Below are 22,399 nucleotides of genomic sequence, written 5' to 3' on the forward strand. Positions count from 1 at the left end.
CCACGAGCTGATACTGTAGCCGAAGGTTTGGTGCTGCAAAAGCAAACAGGGCTAAAGGTGGCGCGTAGCAGGCCGCAGCTGAAGAATGGGGGAGACGGGCGCCGTTCGCTTTCGGACAGGTGTGTGCGGTGCGCCGCCAGCCATCGGCGTGACGTAATGTGGCGAAGCACGAGGTGACGCACTCCGTCCCGTCCGTCGCCGTATGTGTCCGATTTTAGAGCGAAGTGCCGGATGGAGGATGCAGGCGACAGATTTTCGGATTTTTGGTGTGCACCAACGGACGTCTTGAAAATATACTGCAACTTACTTAGCGCACTTACTGGAAATGGTTCAAATTATTTCTGTCCGGTTAATCCTCTCCAATAATAACAGAACTACCCCGACTGAGAACCCGAGTGCTTCAGGACCCGACTGTAAATGACAGGCAGCGGCTCGGACTGACGACCCGAGTACTTCAGACACCTTCGGAGCGGGCACTGTGCAACTGGGTGAGAATGAGACCGACCATGAGGCCAGGAATGAGGAGGAAGAAGAAAACAACAATAACAACAAAATCCTTCTTTCGTTGATTACTATTCCTGTCACCTCAAAATGTTTACAAATTATTTTAGCAACACTAATTTCTAATTAATAAGTCATCTATCATACAGTCTAAATCAACGTCATGAATTTTATTCTTACACCTGCAATGAACTCTGGTCAATGCCACACTGTGTGTATGTGCCATATAAACCGAGGCAGAAGAAGAACAACATTCATAGATTTCTATTCCTATCACCTAAAAAAAATTCCTAATTATTTTAGCAACACTAATTTCTAATTATTAAGTTATCTATCATACAGTTTAAATTGACATCATGAATTCTATTCTTATACCTGCAATAAACTCTGGCCAATCCCCCACTGCGGGTATGTGCCATATGCACTGAAGGAGAAGAAGAAGCTCGGAGGCTGACCAGAGCCTCTCGCACGCGGTTTTCTCTGCCGGCGGGGTACTGCAGTACTAACCAGAGCTCACATCAGCAGGTGACTGGCATCCTTCAGCAAGCCAGAGGAACAGTGCAGCTGGTCCTTTTCAGGGGATCGCCACCCACCACACCACCACTCAGGGTACCCCTGTGCCTGCATTGCCATCGGGTTCCCTTGCTGGATCCATGACCACTGTGACGATGTCAGCTGCCGAGCGTGAGGAAGTCATGGTGTTGGACACAGAGTGGGCCGAAGTGGAAGCCGTGGAGCTGCTCAACAATGGTTCGGGTTTGGGCTTTGGCGTCATTAGTGGCCGCAGTACGGGTGTTGTCGTGAAGACCGTTCTGCCCGGTGGTGTTGCTGATCGAGATGGCCGGCTCCAGAGTGGCGACCGCATCCTGCAGATTGGCGGTGTCAACCTCCGGGGCCTCGGATCGGAGCAGGTGGCCTCGGTGCTGCGGCAGGCAGGCGCCCGGGTGCGGCTTGTGGTGGCACGGCCTTGGCCGTCGTCACTACCACCACCGCTGGTACTGCCCACCCGACTGCTGGCCGACGCCGACGAGCTGGAAAGGCGGCTGCAGATCCACAGTGCCATGGTCACGGCAGGGGAGACACCAGCATCTCCACGCCTGACCGAAATACTGGATAACCTTCCTGAGACAGAGACCTTTGAGGTGGAGCTGATGAAGGACCACCATGGCTTGGGCATCGCTATCGCTGGGTACGTCTACGCGAAAGGAACACAAGATGAGAACTCGGGCATTTTTGTGAAGAGCGTGGCCAAAGGGAGCGCTGCCGATGCCAACGGCTGCATTCGGGTCAACGACCAGATCGTCGAGGTGGACGGCCGGTCCCTCCAGGGCTACACCAACCACCAGGCCATCGAGATGCTACGCTCGACGGACAATTGCGTCAAGCTGCGCCTGGCACGCCACCATCGCGGTGCCCGCCACCTTCAGCTACAGCATGTCATCGCGCTCTCCGATGCCAGTGGATGGCTGCCGCCTCTGCACACCACACCTACGCTGACACCGGGAGCCGTTAGGCCAGTTTCGCTGTTGGGCAGCTCCCCTGCGATGCCTGAGCAGCCATTGTCACCACTGCGGGCTGCCGTAAAAGACAGCATTGTCACCAGTGCTGCAGTGGATGACATCAGTCCATATGCCACACTTGAAGGAGAGGATGGAACATACGCTGGTGTGTTGGATCCGAAAACAGAGGCTTCAATCGTGGCTCACTGGAGCAAAGTAGTTGGAGCAGAATTTGAGATTGTGGTGGCACAATTGAGCAAGTTTGAGCCGGGCGGGGTCCTGGGCATCGCGCTCGAAGGCACAGTAGGCGTGGAGGATGACCGGGAAATGCGTCCGCGTCCCTACATCCGGCTTGTGCTGCCTGACGGCCCAGTGGGGCTGAACGGTCGCCTGCGGCCGGGGGATGAGCTGCTGCAGGTGAATGGGCGTCAACTGCTTGGGCTGCACCTCCGGGAGGTGGTGGAGGCCCTGAAGCAGTTGCCGCTGCACTTGCGGCTAGTGTGCGCCCGGCCCTCTTCTCCATTGCCCCTGCACAGACCGCCAATCCTGGGCAGCATCACCCGGCGGTCCCCCTCTCGGACGGCTGATGAGCCCGACCTCTTCGCTGACTACAGCAGCAGCTACATAGGCCTGGCACAGAGCCACACATTCTTGGCTCGGCCCTCGTCGTCCTCGTCGACATCTCCGCCGCCACTTCTGCTGTCGGGTTGGGGTGACGGCCTGGGAGGGTCGCTGCCGGCCCTGGTCAAAGCCAAGTCGGACGGGTCACTGGCCCAGTCAGATTGGGAGGAGGGAGTACCGGGCCCTCTGATCAAGCTGCGGTCACGCTCGCTGGAACCTCTCACGGGCCTGGCGATGTGGAGCAGTGAGCCACATGTCATCGAGCTGTTCAAAGGCGAGAGGGGCTTTGGATTCAGCATCCTCGACTACCAGGACCCAGTGAACCCAAGGGAGACTGTGATTGTCATCCACAGTCTCATGCCGGGTGGTGTTGCGCAGCAGGACGGCCGGCTCATACCGGGCGACCGGCTCCTCTTCGTCAACGACGTGCCCCTGCAGCATGCTCGTCTCGACGCCGCTGTGCAAGCCCTCAAAGGTGTGCCACGCGGCATAGTGCGTATCGGTGTTGCCAAACTGCTGTCCCTGCCACCACCGCCGGACTCCTCGTCCACCATGGACGTCTCCTCCGCTTAATAATAATATTGCCTTTATTTTTCTTTCAGACTGATGAGGGAAGTGGACTTGAGCAAAGTAGCGTTCTGGGCTAGTTGGTAAGACATGATTACTGGGAGGCTTAGCGCGGAACAGACAAGAGGACAAGAGCGCTCGTCCTGTGTGCCTCTCTTGTCCTTGTTTGTTCCGCGCTAAGCCTCCCAGTAGTGATGAAGGAAGGTTGGGACAAAAAGCTGGAAGGCCAGCTTGACTCTTCCTAATGAGGAACAGACCATATAACGGAATCTTCCTGAAGTGTTAAACTATTGCATGATCTGTGGTGCATGATTTTTGTTTTGTTAACCGGAGTCTATCATCCGGTGTTGTGCTGCATCATTGCACCAAATTTATGCAAACTGTTGTGCTGCTTTGTTTTTTACTCTTTATGTCGAACACCTTATGATTCCTATTATGTGAGCTTACCTCATATTTTTTGTGTTGTGTTACCTCATTTTTGTAAGGGGGCCCACAAGGAAACACTTTCCAATTTTATATTGGGCGTGTTTTATATACCGACACTTTTTCAGTTAAAAAGGCTAGCCGAGAAAGGAAATTGACATTTTTTCTTGTTTCTCTTTTAAAAGTTTAAAAGTTTTAAAATTGTTAACATTAAAAGTATAATGTTAACAATGCTGTATTGGCGGTAAAGTGTGGCAGAGGGTTCATAGTTTGAAGAGTTTGCTATGCTTCTCGCAATTTTTTGCTGTAAAATATGTAGTTCTTTCTAAGTTTGTGTAGGTTGTGGTACCCACAACAAACAGCAGCAGTTCAAATGGGACCAAAATAGAGAGGAATAAATAAGACGTTTCACCTTTGGTGGCTGAAAGTGTTTGTTTCTGTGGATTACTCCTACTACACTTGAAAGATTGGACACTGCGTAATTTATGTGGTCGTTCCACGTCAGCCGTTCTGAAAACGTCACCCCGAGGATTTCGAAGTTATTAACTATATCTATTTTCTTATTTTTAAGCATGATGTTGTAATCAGTGGATATAATCTTTGTTTTTTGAGTGGCAAAAAAATTGCCTTTGTTTTAGTGATGGTAATATCTAGCCCGTTATACTTTGACCATAATGCTAGAGTTTCGAAGTGCAGTAGTGTCTTGAGTTGCAAGATCCTCCGTTGTAGCACCTGAAAAGAGCAGTGTTGTGTCATCGGCATAGATCAGAAATTTTGGGATGCTATCGGAGGTGATGTCATGGATATATGCAGGTTTGTTAAGTTAGAACTACCCTAAAATACTCGCTTGGGCACCCCTGATAGAACCGGTTGATGTCTGATGAGTGATCAATAATGTAAGTGAACTGTTGACGCTATTTAGATAAGGTTTCATTAGATCTAACGCTACTCCATGGAAACCGTATTTTTCTAGCTTCTCAAGCAGCCGTCAAATGCCTATTTAAAATACACGTATATCTCAAGAGCTAACTTTATATTTTCAAATGCTTTCAAAATAAATTCTATTTGTTCTACAGCTCCGTTAACAATTTTTTTCGGAAGCCAAATTGTGCAGTATTTAGTGCAGTCATGTTCATCGCAAAAGCTGTTCAGTCTTCTTAAAATGACTTTCTCAAGACTTTTAGAAAAACAAGCAAAATAGACACAAGCCTGTAATTTCCCACGTCATTCTTGTTGCCTTTCTTATATATTACTATGACTTGCTTTTTGCATGCACTTTGGAAAAACACCTTGGGAGAGACGGATTAAATGTGTGTGTGAGGCAGGGCAGAAGCAGATATAAGACATATTTTACCGGTTTAACCGTTATGGTATCTGCGTCTGAACGCCCACTGTTATTTAATTCTAGTAATGCGGATCTGACCTCATCATGGATAACAGGCTGCAGAAGAAAGTGATTTATCATTAGTGCAAGTCACAGACTTTAAAGCGATGGTATCCGCACTGCGCATGGGATTTCCACAAAATGTTTGTTGAATTCATTGGACAGGCGGCACCCTGACAGCTCTTCATTATTTGCAGTGATAGTCAATACAGGACAAGTCTGAAAAAGATCTATTTAGCGCTGTATTTTTTTTTTTTCACGATATCTTTGTTCTTATTAAAACATGAGGAAAAATAATCCCTCAGGTAGTTTGCTTTCGCTTGTCTAATTTTAGCTGTTAGTTTGCTCCGATAAAATTTAAAGGTTTTGAGTACATCAAATTCACGTGGTTTGAAAAACCTTTGGTATAGTTTTTCTTTTACCCTTACCTTTCCAAGTATTTCTGGAGTAATTCAAGGTTTTCTCATTTTGCCTGAGCGTCTTAGTGCTCTTAATGGAAAGCATTATTTACGCATCATCAAGAACTGGTTTATGAATAAGCGTATGCCACCTCGACATCATTATTTTGCAGTACATTGTGCTAGTTTGCCTTGGATACTTTTTCTTTAAATTTCTGAAGGTTTAGCATTGAAATGTCTTGGGAAAATATTGGTGCTTTAGTTCCATTTCTAAAGGAGGAATTTTTGTGAAGGATCATGGTATGTGCCATGATGATCACTGATGTCTGTAGCTGTAACACCACCCTTTATTTCTGAGGTGTGTACATCGGTCATGAACAAATCAAGCAATCTCACTGCGGATGAAGCGATTCGAGTAGGAGGAGTAATGACGTTTTTACAACCGTACAAGTTAATCAGTTCTTCTAGTTCTCTTTTTTTTACTGATTCTACAAGCATATTTATATTGAAGTCTCCGCCCAAAACTTAAGTGTTTCGAGGAATGAGAATAATTTATTAACGTCTCCATTTGTTGGTCGATAAACAACAGCTACAACCATACGACTAACACATAGCCACAACATCTCATACTCCGGCGTCATGCAGGAAAATTCAATGCAGGTCATGCAACAATTCACACCCCCGACACTTCTTCACCATCATCAGCACACATCCACCACAGCTATTAGCCCGATTTATGAAAGAAGAAAAAAACTGCTGTAGGTGGAGAGGTTATGCATATCACATTCATTAGCATGTGATATGAGAAATATATGAGAAATTTCCGGAGTCCTCCACTACGGTGTCTCTCACAGCCTGTGTCGGTTTGGGACGCTAAACTCCACAAACCACCACAACGCTTCTTTAGATGGGGCCCTTTCCTTCAACTTGGCCTTTCGCTACAGGGAATGCCGCCGTAACCCTCATAGTTCTAACGCAGAGTCCGGATTCTGTACAAGCACCGCGATAAATTAACCAAGGAAATCAGCGAGGCATTTCACATTCACAAAAACCACGACACGTGTGTTAGCACCCCACCTGTTCTCATTCATGACTGTGAACTGCGGTATCTTGATTGTTAAGTTTCACGTTTTCGGGTATCAGTGCTGTTAGTTCTGCCCATGCGTGCCCTTGGTTGTGAATGGAGTATATATTTGGGTTCTTTTCTATAAAATCTTCAGTGGCTAGTCAGGGCTGGTATCGTCTTCCTTCTACTTTTTGTCTCCGTTGTTGCGCTGTTTTTTACTTAATTATGTACCAACTAGCTCAACTTGCCTTTTTACTGAAGTATATTACCTGTTATGATAAAGAATGGGGCAAGCGTAAAACTGGCATCATCAGGATTAATCTAAGTTTTCCAACTCTTGTGCACACCGCGCAACACTTGCAAATGCTCTATCAGTATTCCTGGTAATAATCTTGTTCCAATGCCAGGCATACTCACAATCATGGCTTTTCGCCCATTCTTTGGTAGTTGACAGGAGGTCGCCCGTTTACTTGGTCAAGTTTTCAAGGATGTAGGGTCAATCATTCAAACTGAGCAGTTCACACCTTTTGCTCATGAAGTCATCTATGATTGCCTGCCTTGAAAAGGGGGCGATAATACCAGGTACCTTCCATTTTGCTGCCGGCAGCCGATGTATAGCAACGATATCAGCAGCTGTAAGCTGTGTGGCCTTCATCTTTGCTACACCACTTCGTTCAGTTTCATCAAAAGATCTTCACCGTTTGATTGTGCTACGCCGTGGAATTCAAGATTTAACCTGCGGCTTTATCACTCGAGGTCGTTAATTTTCCGCTTAACTTGCTCAGCAGCGAGTTCTTGCTCTCGGCTTTTTTTTTGCACAAATTTTCTTTTTCAAGGTGGAGATTTGTTTGTCATGGTCGCGCAAGTGTTTCAGGATTGCGTCGTATTTCTCAGACATTGTTACCACTGATAACTCGATCTTTACAAAAGTGCTCTTTAGTCTTGTTAAACCACTTAGTTTCTCGTGAATCGCTGCCAGCATGACAAGAAAGCATTCCTATTTCGAATTGCTGCTTTGGCTTCCTTTGGATTTACTGTTCCTACAAGTAGAAGAGCGCCACGTCTTCTTCCAAGCATCTCCATTTGACTTAAATGTTGATTCTGACATGCCGGAACATCCGCCTAGGTGATATTCACCGTCGCATTCATTGCATAATTTTCCCTTCAATGCAGTCATTATCACAATTTAAACAAGCACTTATGGTAACATCGGCGCTACACAGGCAAAAACATCACACTGAGGGCTAGTTAGAAGGCAGCAGTAGCAGCGCTCAAGGGTGAAACAGAAGTACAAGGACTGGTATCTAGCCTGCAGGAATGCAGTTACATAAGTCGTCTGCCGATGGGCTGCCACTGCTCCCAAGTGATCCGGGGCTGCTTGGCTCCTCTTCTTATATGTTCTGTTCAGGGCAGTGCGCACCGATGACAACAGTGGCGCAGGTGTGTGCGCACCACGCTGCCATGGATTTTGTAGGCGCTTTAGTCAGCCTGCAGGAATACAGTTCGGTAAGTTGTGTGCCAATGGGCTGCCACTGCTGTCAAGTCCCAGCCTGAGTGACCCGAGACTTACGTATCCGCCGACCTGAACGAAATCAGTGCCATCCAGCCTCCGGACGAGCTGTGGAAAGCATCGTCGGGGACTGTAGTTCTCCACAACAGCGGTGGCTCCCTAGGTCTGAAGCTTCACTGGCAGCTCGGTATCTGGACCATCTCAGATGTAGAGTCCAGTTCGGCAGTAGCGCGACACGGGGAGCTCTGTGTGGGCGACATTGCGCTGTCCAGCATCGAACACATCCTCTCAGCGAAGACCCAGGGCGAAGAGGCCTTCATCCTTGCTCTGAAACAGGATCGCAGCATTATCTTCATCAACTACCTCAGGGAAGTGGAGGAAGATGTAGTCTGCCACCAAGCCCATCAGTTGAACGGGATGTAGTAGGAGGTTGTCAAAATGGGCCCAAAGCCAGCGGAGACAGGGCCGCACCGAACCTCCCTGCTCATTCCATCGACCGGACCGCTGAACCTGGCGCTTCCACGGTGGCATTTGACAGCTCCTGACATGGATACCAAGGTCACGGCAGTGCACAGCATTGCCCCCTCTTACGTGCTTTCACTCAGGACATTCATGTCGTCATGCGAAGAGCTGCTGGGGCCCAGCCGGAACCTGACCTCGACGCCAGCCCGAGCACTTCTCCGCTACCCTCATGGCCGGCTCGGGCGCCATCCCCTCTGCTGTCGCCATCTTGCCCCGGCCAGCCATAGCAGACGGCCTCTCCCTTCCACCAACAGTGGGGTCCCCAGCGGGAGGTTGAGCTGGTGCGTGAGCTACCCCAGCAGAAGAACCTGGGCATTAACATCGTGGGTGCCACGTCGACCTCTTCCGGCATTCGAGGGGAAGGCGAGGGGGCCTACTGCGAGAATGTCGGGCATTTTGTCAAGACTAGTTAGTTATATGGGGTTTAATAGCGCAAAAGCAGCTGCGGCTATGATGCGCCAAACACAATTTTAGATGAGTTGTTACATGAGGTGCTTAGATACTCTCATTTGATTTAAAACCTCGACCTTCTTAAGGAATGCACAAACAAGAGAAAACTCGACACTTGTTAGTCTAAAAGCAATGTGGGGTGAAATGGAATATGTTCATTATAAAATACTGTAAAATATACTTTCCTAAGATCTTCAAGTTGCAGGCATGAGATTAAAATGTGATTGATAGTGAGCTCATCACCGCACATTTCCCACACTGGTTTGTCTTTTTTTTGTTAAAAGGAGATTATGCGTGATGTGTGTGTGTGTGTCCTACGCGTAGACGACATAAAATAATTTCGATGAAACGTTCTTGGTGTCGGAACGATTTCCATTCCCCCTAAAAAGGACTTTACAGAATACAGCTTGTTTGTTTCACTTGCCCAAGCAGTTTGCCGCCTAGCTCTTAGTTTGCTGTGTACCAACTTTATGCAATCCCTGTGGGGTATGCTCTCATACTTTATATTCATGGATTTGGCTTGTGCAGCGCATACGTCTGCTCTGTCATTACCCCTAATCCCTACATGACTGGGAACCCAGCAGAATTTTATATTATGTTTTCGGGACGTTATCTGCACTATGTTGTGTATTATGTTTCCAATCAGTGGTTCGACGGCTTTTTTATAGTTTAATACACTCAGAACGTTTAAAGAATCTGTGTAGATGATGCTATTTGTAATGTTATTCTTTACCTTTTCCACAGCAGCAAAAACAGCGTAACACTCTGCAGTGAAAACTGATGCACAATGAGGTTTTATCTTGGACTATAGCACTTCCAACGTATTCGGGGGTTGGGTTGTGGGGTTTAACGTCCCAAAGCGACTCAGGCTATGAACTTCCAACGTATTCATTGGTTTTTAACCGTCTGTGTAGAATGCAATGTAATTCTATATTTTCTTTCAGTTACAGGGGTTCTTGCAGTATGTGTTCATGTGGAGTGCGCATTTTTTGACATTTTGTTAGCGTCAGGTCAAACACTGCGGGGAGAGTGTACCATGGAGGGAGTGGTTCGTGCTTTGTGGCAATACGGGCAATACGGGGAATTTTATTCGTTATATATAAGTCCTGGCATATTTTCTCAAAACGCAAGAGTATAGTGGTTTTATTGCCCGGGGCTTGTTATTGAAGATTGTCCTGGATGTTCACTTTGCGACTATGGAATAACAAAGGTGTTTTGGTTGTGAACGGACTTTAAGGACGTATGTTCATGTTAGAGCTGCTCATCGATTTTCTAAGGCAGGCTCATTCATTTCTACATGAAGACTGACTATTGGGGATGTCCTGCAAGCACCGCACGACAGCCGTAGACCGATATTATGAGCAGGATTCAGTCGCTTCAGATAGGACGGCCTTGCTGAGTCGTATACTATGCACCCAGTCTAGCTTTGAGCGAACGATCGAATGATAGATATGCAATAGGCATGCCCTGTCTGATCCCCGACGTTTACGATATAATAGTTCCAGGACGTTGAGGTTATGAGCTACTGTTTTCTGAGGAGAAAATCTGAATCTGTTTTTATCTGCCCAGGTAGCTAGTTTATTTATTGCTATTTTGATTTGAATCTGTCGCTCACAAGTAGATATGCTGGAAGAGGTGACGCTTTTGCAGGTCATATACATAAACAGAGTACATTATGGATTTCGGGATGACTTTTGCTATTCAATTCATTTTGACTATATAAAGAGGGTTGTGCTCAAGATGCACCCCTGGGGTACACCATTCTCTTGGCTGAAAGTATTGGAGAAAGTTGCGCCTAGGCGGACTCTGAAAGTGCGAGCGGCCAAGTAGTCGCTCGAACAGGTCAGCACTCTGCCGCAGATGCCTAGGTCAGCTAGGTCACGGAGGATACCGAACTTCCACGTAGTATTGTAAGCTCTCTCCAAATCGAAGAAGACTCCGATACAGTGTTGGTTGTGGATGAACGATCCCCGAAGAGTGTTCTCGAGACGTACGAGGTGATCGGTAGTTGAACAAGCTTTTTTATATCCACACTGATGTATGTCTATAAGTCGCCGGGATTCAAGTATGAAGGTATATTTATAACACATTCGAGTGATTTTGCTATGCGACTAGTAAGTCCTATTGGCCGGTAACTATTGGGAATGTTTGAGGGTTTTCCGTGTTTGAGGAGAGGTACTAAAATGGTTTCCTTCCATGCTTTGGGTATCTTTCCGGTTATCCATATTTTATTAAAGAATTTCAGCAGTGCTTCGATGGCTGCTTCAGAAAGATGGGCAAGCATAGCATAGTGTATATTGTCTGGTCCTAGTGCCGTTTTTTTTTTCCAGAGGATAATACTCTATTCAGTTCTTGTAATGTAATCAGTTGATTGTATTCTTCGCGCATGCCTGATCTGAAAGGAAGTCTGTTTTTCTGCTGAAACTGTGCTTTAGGAAAGTATGTGAGTAATTTGACGAGCTCGACACTTAAGAAAAATTCTCGCCCAAAATGTTTGCCTGTTCTTCTAATGTTTGTATGCCAGGTGCTGTCAGCATTGGAAATGTGAAAGGAGTAAAATTTCCTGTGAATTTCCGCACCTGTTCCCACATTTTGTTTGATGTTAGTGAACTGTTAATTGAGGACACATATTGCTGCCATAGCGTTTTTTCAGCGTTCCTACGAACGTACCGCGCTCTTTCCCTGGCCTTTTTAAAATTAAGTTCTCAGATGTCGGATATCTACGGAGGATTCCCCATGCTTTATGCTGTTGCTTTTTTGCCGACTTACATTGTTTTTTCCTTATGTTTTTTCCTCGCATGTTCCTATGTTTGTGGTATGGCTAACAAGGCTGCAGATATTATACATCTAGTGAACCTTTCATTTATTTCTTCTATAGACAAATTATCTGAGTATTCTTTATCTAATGTTGCATTGACTTTAAAAACTGACCAGTCGGCGATGTGGAGTTTCAAGCGCCGTGACCTGGTGTTGATGATAGATGTAGACGTACGTTAGCTTTAAAATCGTAGGTAGGTGATCACTTCCTCGAAGATCGTCTAAACATCCCAAATAAAATAACTAAAAACTGATGGAGATGCAAAGGCTAAATCAAGGCAGCTCATTCTTCCAGAGCTGGAGCAGCAATAAGTGGCTTTTTCAGTGTTCATTAAAACTATGCCATTTAAAAATAATAAAATCTGATATGAATTGTCCCCTGGAATCAGTGTGCTCACTTCCCCAGAATGAAGAATGTGCGTCAAAATCCCAAGTTATTACATATGGCTCAGGCAGTCGTTTAACAAGTTTTTGTAAGCCGTGTATGGTAACTGTATAGTGTGGTGGTATGTACACAGAGCATATTTTTATTATTATATGGCCTATAATATTTACTGCGACTGCTTCTATGTCTGTCTTTAATGGTACATATCTTGCAAGGACACCCCCTTGAGTTATGATAGCGACGCTGCCTTAAAGTCGGCTAGCCTGCACTCGGTCTTTCCGGAAAATGTTATATTTTTTAAGATGCTTGTGTGCTGTGGCCTGAGATTTGCTTCTGTACGCACACAGCTGTTGGTGCCATTGTTGCGAGTATACTGTTATGTCTGTAGTTTCTGTGTGAACCTATGCAGTTCCACTGTATTATATACACCATTGTAATAGACTAGGGAGTGGAGAAGTTCTTCTCGGGTGGGGTAACTCGCAGTTTCCCTTTTCTCTCTAGGGAGTCCCGCCGCCGTTGAAGTGGTGACGAACCAGGAGTTGAATCCATTGCCACTCTCGTGTCGCTGGATTTCCTCGGAGACGCCTCGGATATGTGACTTTTGGATGTTCCATACGGTGGACGCGGAGGACGCTTCTCGGTCGCGATGGCCCGAAGTCTTCGCGTGTGTCTTTTGTTGGCAGCGTTGAACCAGGCTCTGCTCCTGTAGCAGAGTCTTTTGGAACAACAGCTGCCTTCTTGATAGGGTGGGGCGAGAGGTCCAGCTCAGCAGAGCTGTTCTGGGTGTCTGTCGCTAAGGTGACCGCTGCCGAAGGCAACGACTGAGGATTTCCGGTGCTGATCGAGTGATCATCGCGCGAGAATTTTTGCCCTGTGGCCTGTGCCATTGGCTTCTGTGAACAGGGGGAGGACCTGGATGTCGACACCAGGTCCATTGTATCGACCTGTGTGCCGACTGAAACTGAAGGCGGGGGTGGTCCCCGTGTCACCGCATCAGAGTATGTGCCCTTCTGTTGAAAGGAGTCGCTTTCTTGCCTTGGGGTATGTCAGGTGTTTGCTGTTTTCAGGGTGATGATTTCTTTTTCAGCCTTGCAGATCGGGCGCGACCTGGAGTACGCGCCGTGTGCACCATTGCAGTTTATATATTTCGGTGTGCGCTCACATCTGTCGTCAGTGTGCTTGTTTTCTCCGCATGTGACAAAAGTCGGTTTGCCCCGGCAAGCCAAGGAGCTGTGTCCAAAGCGCTGGCATTTGAAACACCGCCTGGGGTTCGGAATGTATGGGCGGACTTTACAATTTAGGCAGGCTGCATGGATGGACTCAGGCAGGATCGTACCATTGAAGGTTAGGACTATGTGTTTGGTCTTCATTTCTGCAGTATTCCTTCGGATGGTTATTCGGCGGGCTATTCAATTTGTGTGTTCAGCTAGTTCTTCGATTTCCCCATCAGTACTTTGCAACAGCTCGTATTCAGAGATGACCCCCTTTGTTTGGTTCAGGGTACGGTGTGGAGTTACTTGGACGCTCATTTCGCCGAGATTTTGCAAAAAGAGCAGTTTGTTACTTTGTTCTTCGGTGTCTACTTATATGGGGAGATGTCCGGTTCTCGGCTTTTTAGCCCCGTGCCAGCACCTCCACCAAGATGTTACGGGGGTAGTTCAGCTTGAGGTTGCAGAGAGCGGAGACGGGAGACAAAGCTTTCACACAACAGGCCTTTCCTGCAGGCACCAGCCGACACTGCTCGAATGTCGTCGTCGTCTTCGCCAAAACTCCCGAGATTCTTATTTTCTTTCTTATGCGCATATCAGTGCATGCATCGCCTAACGTAACAATATTGTCAAAACAGCTACAACAACGACCACGTGCGAGCCCGAGTCGCGATACTGTGAGTCGCGTATGTGTTTTATCGCGTTGTACAAATCCGAGTTAAACAGAAACGTGACATTGACAAGTTGCAAGACTGACGATGACAGGAAGCTTGAAGAGAAACATAAATACAGATGTGATTTAAACTGCTAACGGTATTCTTCGTGGCGGGCAGGCAAGCACTCGTTATTTATTTTTTATTTAACACGATTTCATTGCTCAATGAATTCCGCTGCATTTTCAGGCCAGCGCACGACCGCAGGAGAACACCGGCAAGGTGCGTACATAGGTACCGCCGGGTTCGTGTTTCTATCTTGTTTTTTCTTTGATATTAGAGTCCAGAATAGGTCATGTACGCCAGATTTTTCGTGGACTAACTTGATGTCCACACTGCATATATCTCGGATTACTAGAGCCATTTACCCCCGTCTTAATACAAGTACATGGTTGCCCAGGTATGACCATATGACATTGAAGTTTACCGCATCTGAGTTCGGAAGAAGATAAAGAAGCATAATAGACGATGTATTTGGTCTCGGCAAAATATAAGCACCCGTAAGAAGAGCAGAGCAAGGGCGCGGTACTGCGTCGCCAGTCGTAGGTGGAATGCACAATGGTAACATTCGCGCCAAGCGTTTCGCGGGCGCATCCACGTTTTTCTTTTTGCATTGGCCATCAAGTTTGATATTCACTTTAACTGCTGTTCGAATATTTAATCCAACCCTGCGCCTATCACCCCATCGCATCTGCCGATAGAGAGAGAGACTCACCACGGTGAGAGAGAACGTACGCGCTCTGTTTTAACCTCCGACGTCCTCTAATTTCGGCTTCCCTTGATGAACAAGTAGTCAGCAGCAGACGACGAACGGATGCTCAACCTACGAGTCGGTTGCCTCCCTCCCTCCTCTCCCTCCGTAGATAGACAAGGAATTCCCACAGCGTAACTTCCGCCCGCGCCTATCTTACAGAGAAGCGCATTACCTCTCGGTCGGCATGCCTCATTGCGGCGGCTCTTTGCCGAGCGAAGCTGCGTCACAGTGGCGTGGAATCACGGGACGGCCAGAATTTTAAAAAATGAAAAAAAAAAAAAAAAAAAAAAAAGACGCCGGGAAGGAAGTATGGAGAGGTATAGCGCTATAGCAAGGAGACAGATGCCGCCTTTTTTGGGCTAACCCTAAGACCGGGAACAGGAAGTTTCCTTCCCGAGGAGGAGGAGAGGGGAAGAGGGAGCGGAAGCAGCAGGGAGGAAGCTGTGCGGGCAGGTGCTCGCTCACTCTTACGCGCTCGATTCCACAATGAGGCGCAGGTGCGCCGACGGCGGCGCGTTTCTTCTTGCTCCGTTCGTGCCGCAGGGCCCCGCTCGTGCTGACAGGCTCAGCTCTGGGCGCGCTGAATGGCCCCAAGGGTTTCGATGGGGGAAGGGACGCGTATTGTCATGTGACAAGAACCAGGCTGGAATGACGTCGTCGGGTGCGAGCGAGAGAGCTCGCAGACATGTACTCGAGAAAACTGCAATGCCTCGAACGAAGAAGAAGGGGCTAAAAATAAAAGAGGGGCGGACCGGGCAGCACCTGAGACGAGCAAAATGTAGGCGAAAGGGGAAACGAAGACGAAGCTGGAATTCCAGAAAGCGTTGTGCAACTCTGCCAGCAGACGGGTTGAGAGGCATGTCTATAACTTGCCGCAGGCCCGCACCCATGTATAAAGAAAAAATACATATATGGAGAGAATTGGGGTGGTAGGGAGCGGGGCGCAGAAAAACAAGGCTTTGATGCAGTACTTTTTCTCTGCATACGAATAGTACGTTTTCTCGAGCCAGGCGACTGGGGCTGCTAGGCTTCCAGTTTCTGTAGGTTCTGGAGGGGTGTGTGAAATGTACACCAGCAGCCCTTTCAGTTGGCACAATGCAAATAACGGTGCGTAGAAACAGCGCAGTAACTATAAAGCACTGCTGCCCGCAATCGATAATGCAGTATAGAGACCTTAATGGCTAACGATACGCTCATTCTCCACTCCGCTTCAAAGAGAAGTGATGGGACGTATTGCACAGTCGGCGTTTCGCCCTCGGTACTGGCAAACATTTCAGATATCAAACCTTTGAAGCATCAGATATCAATGTGTTACATTTGGCGCTTTTAATCTACTGGCCCAGTAGAGTAAAAACAAAGAAAAAGTTTTATCCGACGAGCTTCCACAGTGACGTAAAATTTTGTTTGCCACTTATTTTCGCCGTGACTTCGGCTGGTTGGCGAAATATTTTGCGAATGCGGTTTGACGTCACGCCTTTGTTTCTGTACTGAAGGCGTGGTCGGTCGACACGCCGCTACCGGCTGATGCCTCAGACAGCGTAGCCAGGCCAAAGAATGCCGGTTTATTTTCGGATCAAGGGGTATTTATAGCCAGAGGGGCGAGGGAAAGAAAGAAAGAAAGAAAGAAAGAAAGAAAGAAAGAAAGAAAGAAAGAAAGAAAGAAAGAAAGAAAGAAAGAAAGAAAGAAAGAAAGAAAGAAAGAAAGAAAGAAAGAAAGAAAGAAAGAAAGAAAGAAAGAAAGATCGCTGCCGTCGCCGATTCATAGTTGGCGATTGATCGCTTCTGCTATCAGCACCAGTTCCGCATGTGCGCCCTTCTCGTTCATTATGTTTCTCAATTTTACGTCTCATCTGCAACAGGGAAGACGGAGCCATCCTCGGCCAACACTCGTCGAACATCGCTTCTTCCTGCTCATTTCGGCCTATTTCTCGACGCCACCTATACATATTTCACTAATGAGAAGGTACAAACTATTTTAATGGATATTTAACGGTGGAGAGAGATTAAACGAAGGGGCAGAGTTTTTATAACTTCCAGTAAGCTCTCGTTAGACAAGGCCATACTTTCTCAACGCTATGAGCATATTTTACGCATGCTTTCACACAGCTATTTTGTAACTATTGTATTCATTGTTTTCCCTCATTGTCGGTAGTGAGCGTGGTATTTGATATCGAAGATGTCTGCAGCTACCAGACGCAGAGAATCAGAATAATAGATCGAAAAAGAAAAAAAAAAACGCCAAAAAATGTGGCCTCTTTATTCTTTTTTTTTTTTTTTGTCATCCATTCACGCGCACAGCAAAGTATATCTGCGAAGTGCAGGGAAAAGACTTTTCAATAAGCTTCTCATTGGGATTTTCTTTAACGATTTTCTTTAACGACTTTTCCAAATAAAAACTGAATGGCGCGCATTTCAGCGGCAAATGGTTTTGTTTTCCCTTTTCACGGGCCACCAATTACGTATACACATGCTGACATCACCTGCGTTCAATATGGTCGACGCCACCATGCATGCCTTCTTGCAGAAAAAGGAGAAGAAAAAGTCGCTCCAATAGGCAGACGTCCTCAGAAATTCTAACCAAATCTGTCATAGTGGCGGCGCGGCGCCCTTTTTAGAGGAAACCATGTTTAAGCGGGGGCGAGGAAGCTTGGGAAAGAGTTTAGTCCAGGATACAACATCAAGGGCACCACTGCAAGCACTAAGAATTTCTATGATATGCATCTGGCGTCGCGCAATCAGCGAGAGGCGAGCCAGAGATACCTCGACGAGGGAAATGAAACTACGCTGGACGTCTGAGCAATGTTGCTATTGCTGTCCTTGAGCCAGAAACCTGTCTAAACACGGTGTTAGTCATCATATAGTCAAGCTGTATTTTATAGGCTAGCTTTGTCTGCGTATTTTATTTATTTATTTTTTGCCTAAGTCACACTGTGTATGAGCCCAATGCATACAACCGGCATTATTTGTTTGCATATAATTGAAGCTACTGTTTCCAGTCAAAACAAAAATCATAAGCGAAACTCCGAGTTTTTCCTGGCCCATGTTTTCGTCGCGAAACAGGCGCCGGAAATACCTCTAGTGCAGGTGCGAATACGGAGGCCGGAACGCGAGAAGTCATAAAGAAAAACTTTCTTAGTACATCTTTGAACAACGGAGAAATGTCTCCCTGTGGAACTGATATTTATACGCTCGGTACCGTACGCAGAAGACAAAGGTTGTGCAGATATAAAAGTCTAAAGTTGACAATTACAAAAACAAAAAAACGAAAAATACAGTTATTTCTTGCGTATAGAGTATCGAAGACGACGCAAAATACAATTAAAGATAGGATGAAAGAGAAGCCAGGTGGCTGCTGGGAAAAGGCGAGATCGTCCGAGAACAGCTTGACCCGCGGTGCCGGTTGCTCGCCTGCGCAGCTGCCCCACTTCTTGGTATTCCGTTTTCCCCTCTTCGACAATTACGGACGTGCGAGGTTTCCATGAAGTGACGAGGAGTGCCATTCGTGTTACCGTGAGGCGTAGTTAGCCCTGTTATCTCTTTTGGTAACCTTGTAGCCTCTTGGCCTTCGGCGTCTTTGTACGTTGGGGTGACGCTTTCATCACGAATCTCAATCGCAGGCAGAGAAATTTATGCCTTGGCTTCGCCGTTACATGTGCTTTGTTCTCTCTTAGGGAGACGTCCGTTAGGAGATGTACGGTTAGGCGCTGGAACTAGTATGACGCAGAGAAGGCACACAGGACCTGACAGTTATGGAACTGAGTAGTGGGACCAATTTTTCCCCTCTTTTCGTCTTATAAGGTTGCAGAGCACACTATGTAATTAGACTGATAGTTTTCCAGCGTAAACCGAACGACGCTTGAACATCGGCAGGTGCTGATATTTTGCCAATTTCTGGGCCTTTTTGCTTTTGAAGAGCTATGCTACCTCCCTCCCTCTATCGCTCTCTCTTCAAGTATTCGCGTTGCGAACAGCCTTTGTCAAGGACAAGAACAAAAAGCGCATAGCTGTTAAACTTGTTTGGTTCGCGTATCTCAATCAGGCATGAGGTATATGGTGCGTGTATTTTGAAACCATTTGTGTCCAATACGGGAAGCTTAAGGGAAGGCTCTAGAATGCGCCAGCGAAGAAACTCTCTTGCTGCATTGACAAATTCGTACGCCATGAAGTAGTGCTGCTTTGCGAAGTACAACTGGTAAAGCTGCTTATGATCGCTTTTTTATACTTCAGTTTTTGAGCGCGGAAAACGGACTTCCATGAACAAAGGCTATAGAACCAAGTCGTATATCAATGTATTAGTCCCTAGTTATTTAAATTAGCATCTCGCCTCACTTTTTCAGGGCTAGCTTTACACCTTTCCTGCAACATAGCGACAAGGTAAGAAGAGGTCGCTTTTGATATTACCACTGACATGGCCTCCGAGATCACCTCCCCCCGCATTAAAAACGATCGCGGGGGAGGGGATCTCGGAGGCCATGCCACTGAGCTTGAGATTTTGTTTTAAATAAGGTAACACGTTTAAACTGATGCATGTTGTAATCATTTTATGGAGAGCCCTGCCCCGGTATTCAGAGTTATCTACAAAAAGAAGGCGAAAACCAAGACGATTTATCTGGTATTTCTCGAAAATAAATGCGGGTGCACCTAAAGCCTTGTTATGACCGGCACTGATCTAGAGTCATTTGTTCTGCCCATCGCCGACATCACGCAGTGGCGGAACTGTGGCGGCCGCCTGACTCCATGTGGCAACTTATGAGGCATTTGGCACATTCATTTACACAACGTATTACAATAACGGATTACGGTAATAAATTAGATTTCCTCACATATCTGTCATCGATTCGATTGCATTTTTTGTGTTGTACTGTTAACGATGAATGTCATTATTTTTCATTTTAATGACAAACTGCTCGCAATTAGTCACTCCGTTCAAATTTCAGCTCGCATGAAGCGTTGCACCTTATAGAACGCCACGTTTGCTGCCAAAAGAGGCACTACTTTAACAGATTTACGCAAACGGTGAAGCTGCAGTATTGCGCATGGTTGAGGGTGCCCTTCTACGTGGCGCAATTGCAGCCCGTGTTTCTGCGCTTGATGATGTCTGCTGTGCCATGTGGACATGCCATGTGGAATATGCTGAATTTTGGGTCTTCCTCGTGAGAGAGATGTGCAGTTTTGTAGGCCGGCTGTTCCTGCCAGTGGGTGCTATTCGTGCCTGCCGAGAAACCGCTTGTAAAGTACCTGAGGTGTGTAGTCTGCGTTTGCTATTACTTTGTTTAGAAAGGTCTCTTGCGGTCGAGTGGGTCCTTTCGTATCGAACACCAAGGTTGCTGTCACTTCAAACCTTGCTGTCGTGTTTTATTTCTGTACGAACGTGGTGTACCGTTGTTAAACCAGGGGAGCTTCCAGGGAGAATTTTTGGCAGGTATTTGAGTCTATCATGGGTTAGATAGGGAGTTGGGTGTGTGGGGAGTTGTACCACTCAGTAAGGCCAGCAGTTTGCTCGGCTGCATTTACCCCGTCCATACCAGTATGTCCAAGTGTCCATATAATTTTAAACTTTCTTCTAACTGCCTGCATTCGCCCCAACCTCCTCCTGATGTCGTTGGCCACCGAGACTTCTGTCGTTGGCCACCGAGACTTCTGTCGTTGGGGCCATCATCTCTGCAATCATTGCGTACGAATCGGTAGAATTCGATAATCATTCCCAATATATTCTGTTGCTCTAGCTGTTGTAATAGTATTCATGGTTCCCTATGTGGTAAGCAGCTCGGCGAGTAGAATATACATATATACATATACATAGCACACATATGCCACGTAGGTGGCATATGTGTGCTGTCTTTTGTGTTGGGGCGCTGGTGCACAGACCCACGCCACTTCTGATCTTCTCATTTCTTGGTACAGCGTCAGTATGCATTTCTGTTGTATTCATCGGTCTTGAGACAGCCGTTCTGATTAACTAGCCGACAGGGGGTTTTGGACCTTAGTCGAGGAAAATAGATTAGATTCGCTGGCCAAAGCATTAGACACTGCGCCATCTCGTTCTTTTTTTTTTTTTTTTTTTTTGCCTTTATTGCTTTAATACTAAAAATGCAGCCGGTCGAATTTTCAAAAGTGAGCCATTTTAGAGGCAACACATCTCATTACAAAAAGTCCAAATTGGGCACTTTATCCAGTACACTGAAAAACTCAGGCACACATGGCTAAGTTTTCGAAGCATCTGTTATCGTTGGACTCGGCAACCCTATTGTTCCTCTGCTAAGTTGATATATTTGAGTCATGATGATCCTGATCGTCAGCATCAGCTGGTGAGGCGGGCCAACGCTGCAGCGAGGACCAAGGGACTGTCGGTACAGGTTTTCTTTTCCCTCACTAGCAGTCGCAGTCAACATGCTTTAGTGCACGCAGCAACACTTTTCTCTTCTTTTTTTTTTTTTAACTCTCAACGTTAGAGGCTTCTAAGGGCTTAATGGCACATAGGGCTCTTAGCGCACAGCGGGCTTATTCGAATGGTACCACCTTTTTTTTAAGCGTCCTTGCAAATCAGGATTGTGTCAAAACAAATGGAAGGTAATATAAACGAAATAAATATAATTTCTTCTGACTTACTTCATGCCTCCTTGAATGAATATATAGCAGACTAAGTAAGACTAGCAGACTAGCAGACTATGGCATTTCATTGCACGAACTGCACAGTGCATCGATAGAGCTTGGCCGTTACGCTCTGGATTCGAAGTCCTTGGACGGTATCCGAAAGAGAATCCCACAAATTGCCCCTGTCTGTCTCGCGCGGTGGCCTATAGGCGGTCAAGGTATTCTCGGGGTTTTTGCTTTTGGTTAAAGAGGGGCTTTTTATCGCCAATCTCGTGCACTAAATGTTTTTATCATCGCCATATCTATGTCGGCTGGCTTCTCTCTTGATGTGGTAGATTTGACTCTATACTGATGAGTTTCTACGGACCGAAACCTAAACGGAATTGAGAACCGCAGCGCAAGCACAAATTATTCACATTTGCCTATCCACGCTTATCCAGCCCCATCTGCTTGGCAGTTCTTTTGCTGGATTTTTTTTGCGTGCGTGTGCCTGTGCGCGCGCGTGTGTGAAGAGTTTTAACGTGCCAAAGCGAGATAGGCTATGATGGATGCCGTGCTGAAGGGCTTCGGGAAACTCAACCTCTTGGGGTTTCACATCTCAACAAACAGGTGCCTTGCATTTTGCCTTGATCGAGATGCAGGCGCCGAGGCCGGTGTCGAAGCAGGGTCCTTGGGCTCACCCGCCTAATTCTCTGACCGCGAGCCAACGCGTGAGGGGAATTTTGGTGGTGCTCCACAACATTGCAAATATATTTTTCCCACTGCGTAGTGAAATTTATTTCTCTAGTGATTGTTGGAATCGGTCGTACATAGGTGTGGGGCGGCTTACCATTGCATTTGAGCTTTTTTTTTTTTTTTTATACGACTTGGCTCTTTCCATGGATGTTCTAAAAAGTAACCTCATTGGCTCCTTCAAAGGCACACTCACAGCCGTAGCAGTGCGTTGTTGCACCCCATCGGGTCTTCGTGCCTGCGAATGGAACCGGC

The 22,399-nt window shown here is 46.6% G+C and overlaps 1 pseudogene; it reads left to right on the top strand.

Moving 5' to 3' along the window:
- The first annotated feature begins 1,020 nt into the window (after positions 1-1,020).
- On the top strand, positions 1,021-13,160 carry LOC146201791 (patj homolog; annotated as a pseudogene).
- Positions 13,161-22,399: the final 9,239 nt, after the last annotated feature.

This window comes from Amblyomma maculatum, chromosome 1 (genome assembly GCF_055883805.1).
Source record: "Amblyomma maculatum isolate TAMU_Amacu chromosome 1, ASM5588380v1, whole genome shotgun sequence".
In the NCBI taxonomy this organism is placed as follows: domain Eukaryota; kingdom Metazoa; phylum Arthropoda; class Arachnida; order Ixodida; family Ixodidae; genus Amblyomma; species Amblyomma maculatum.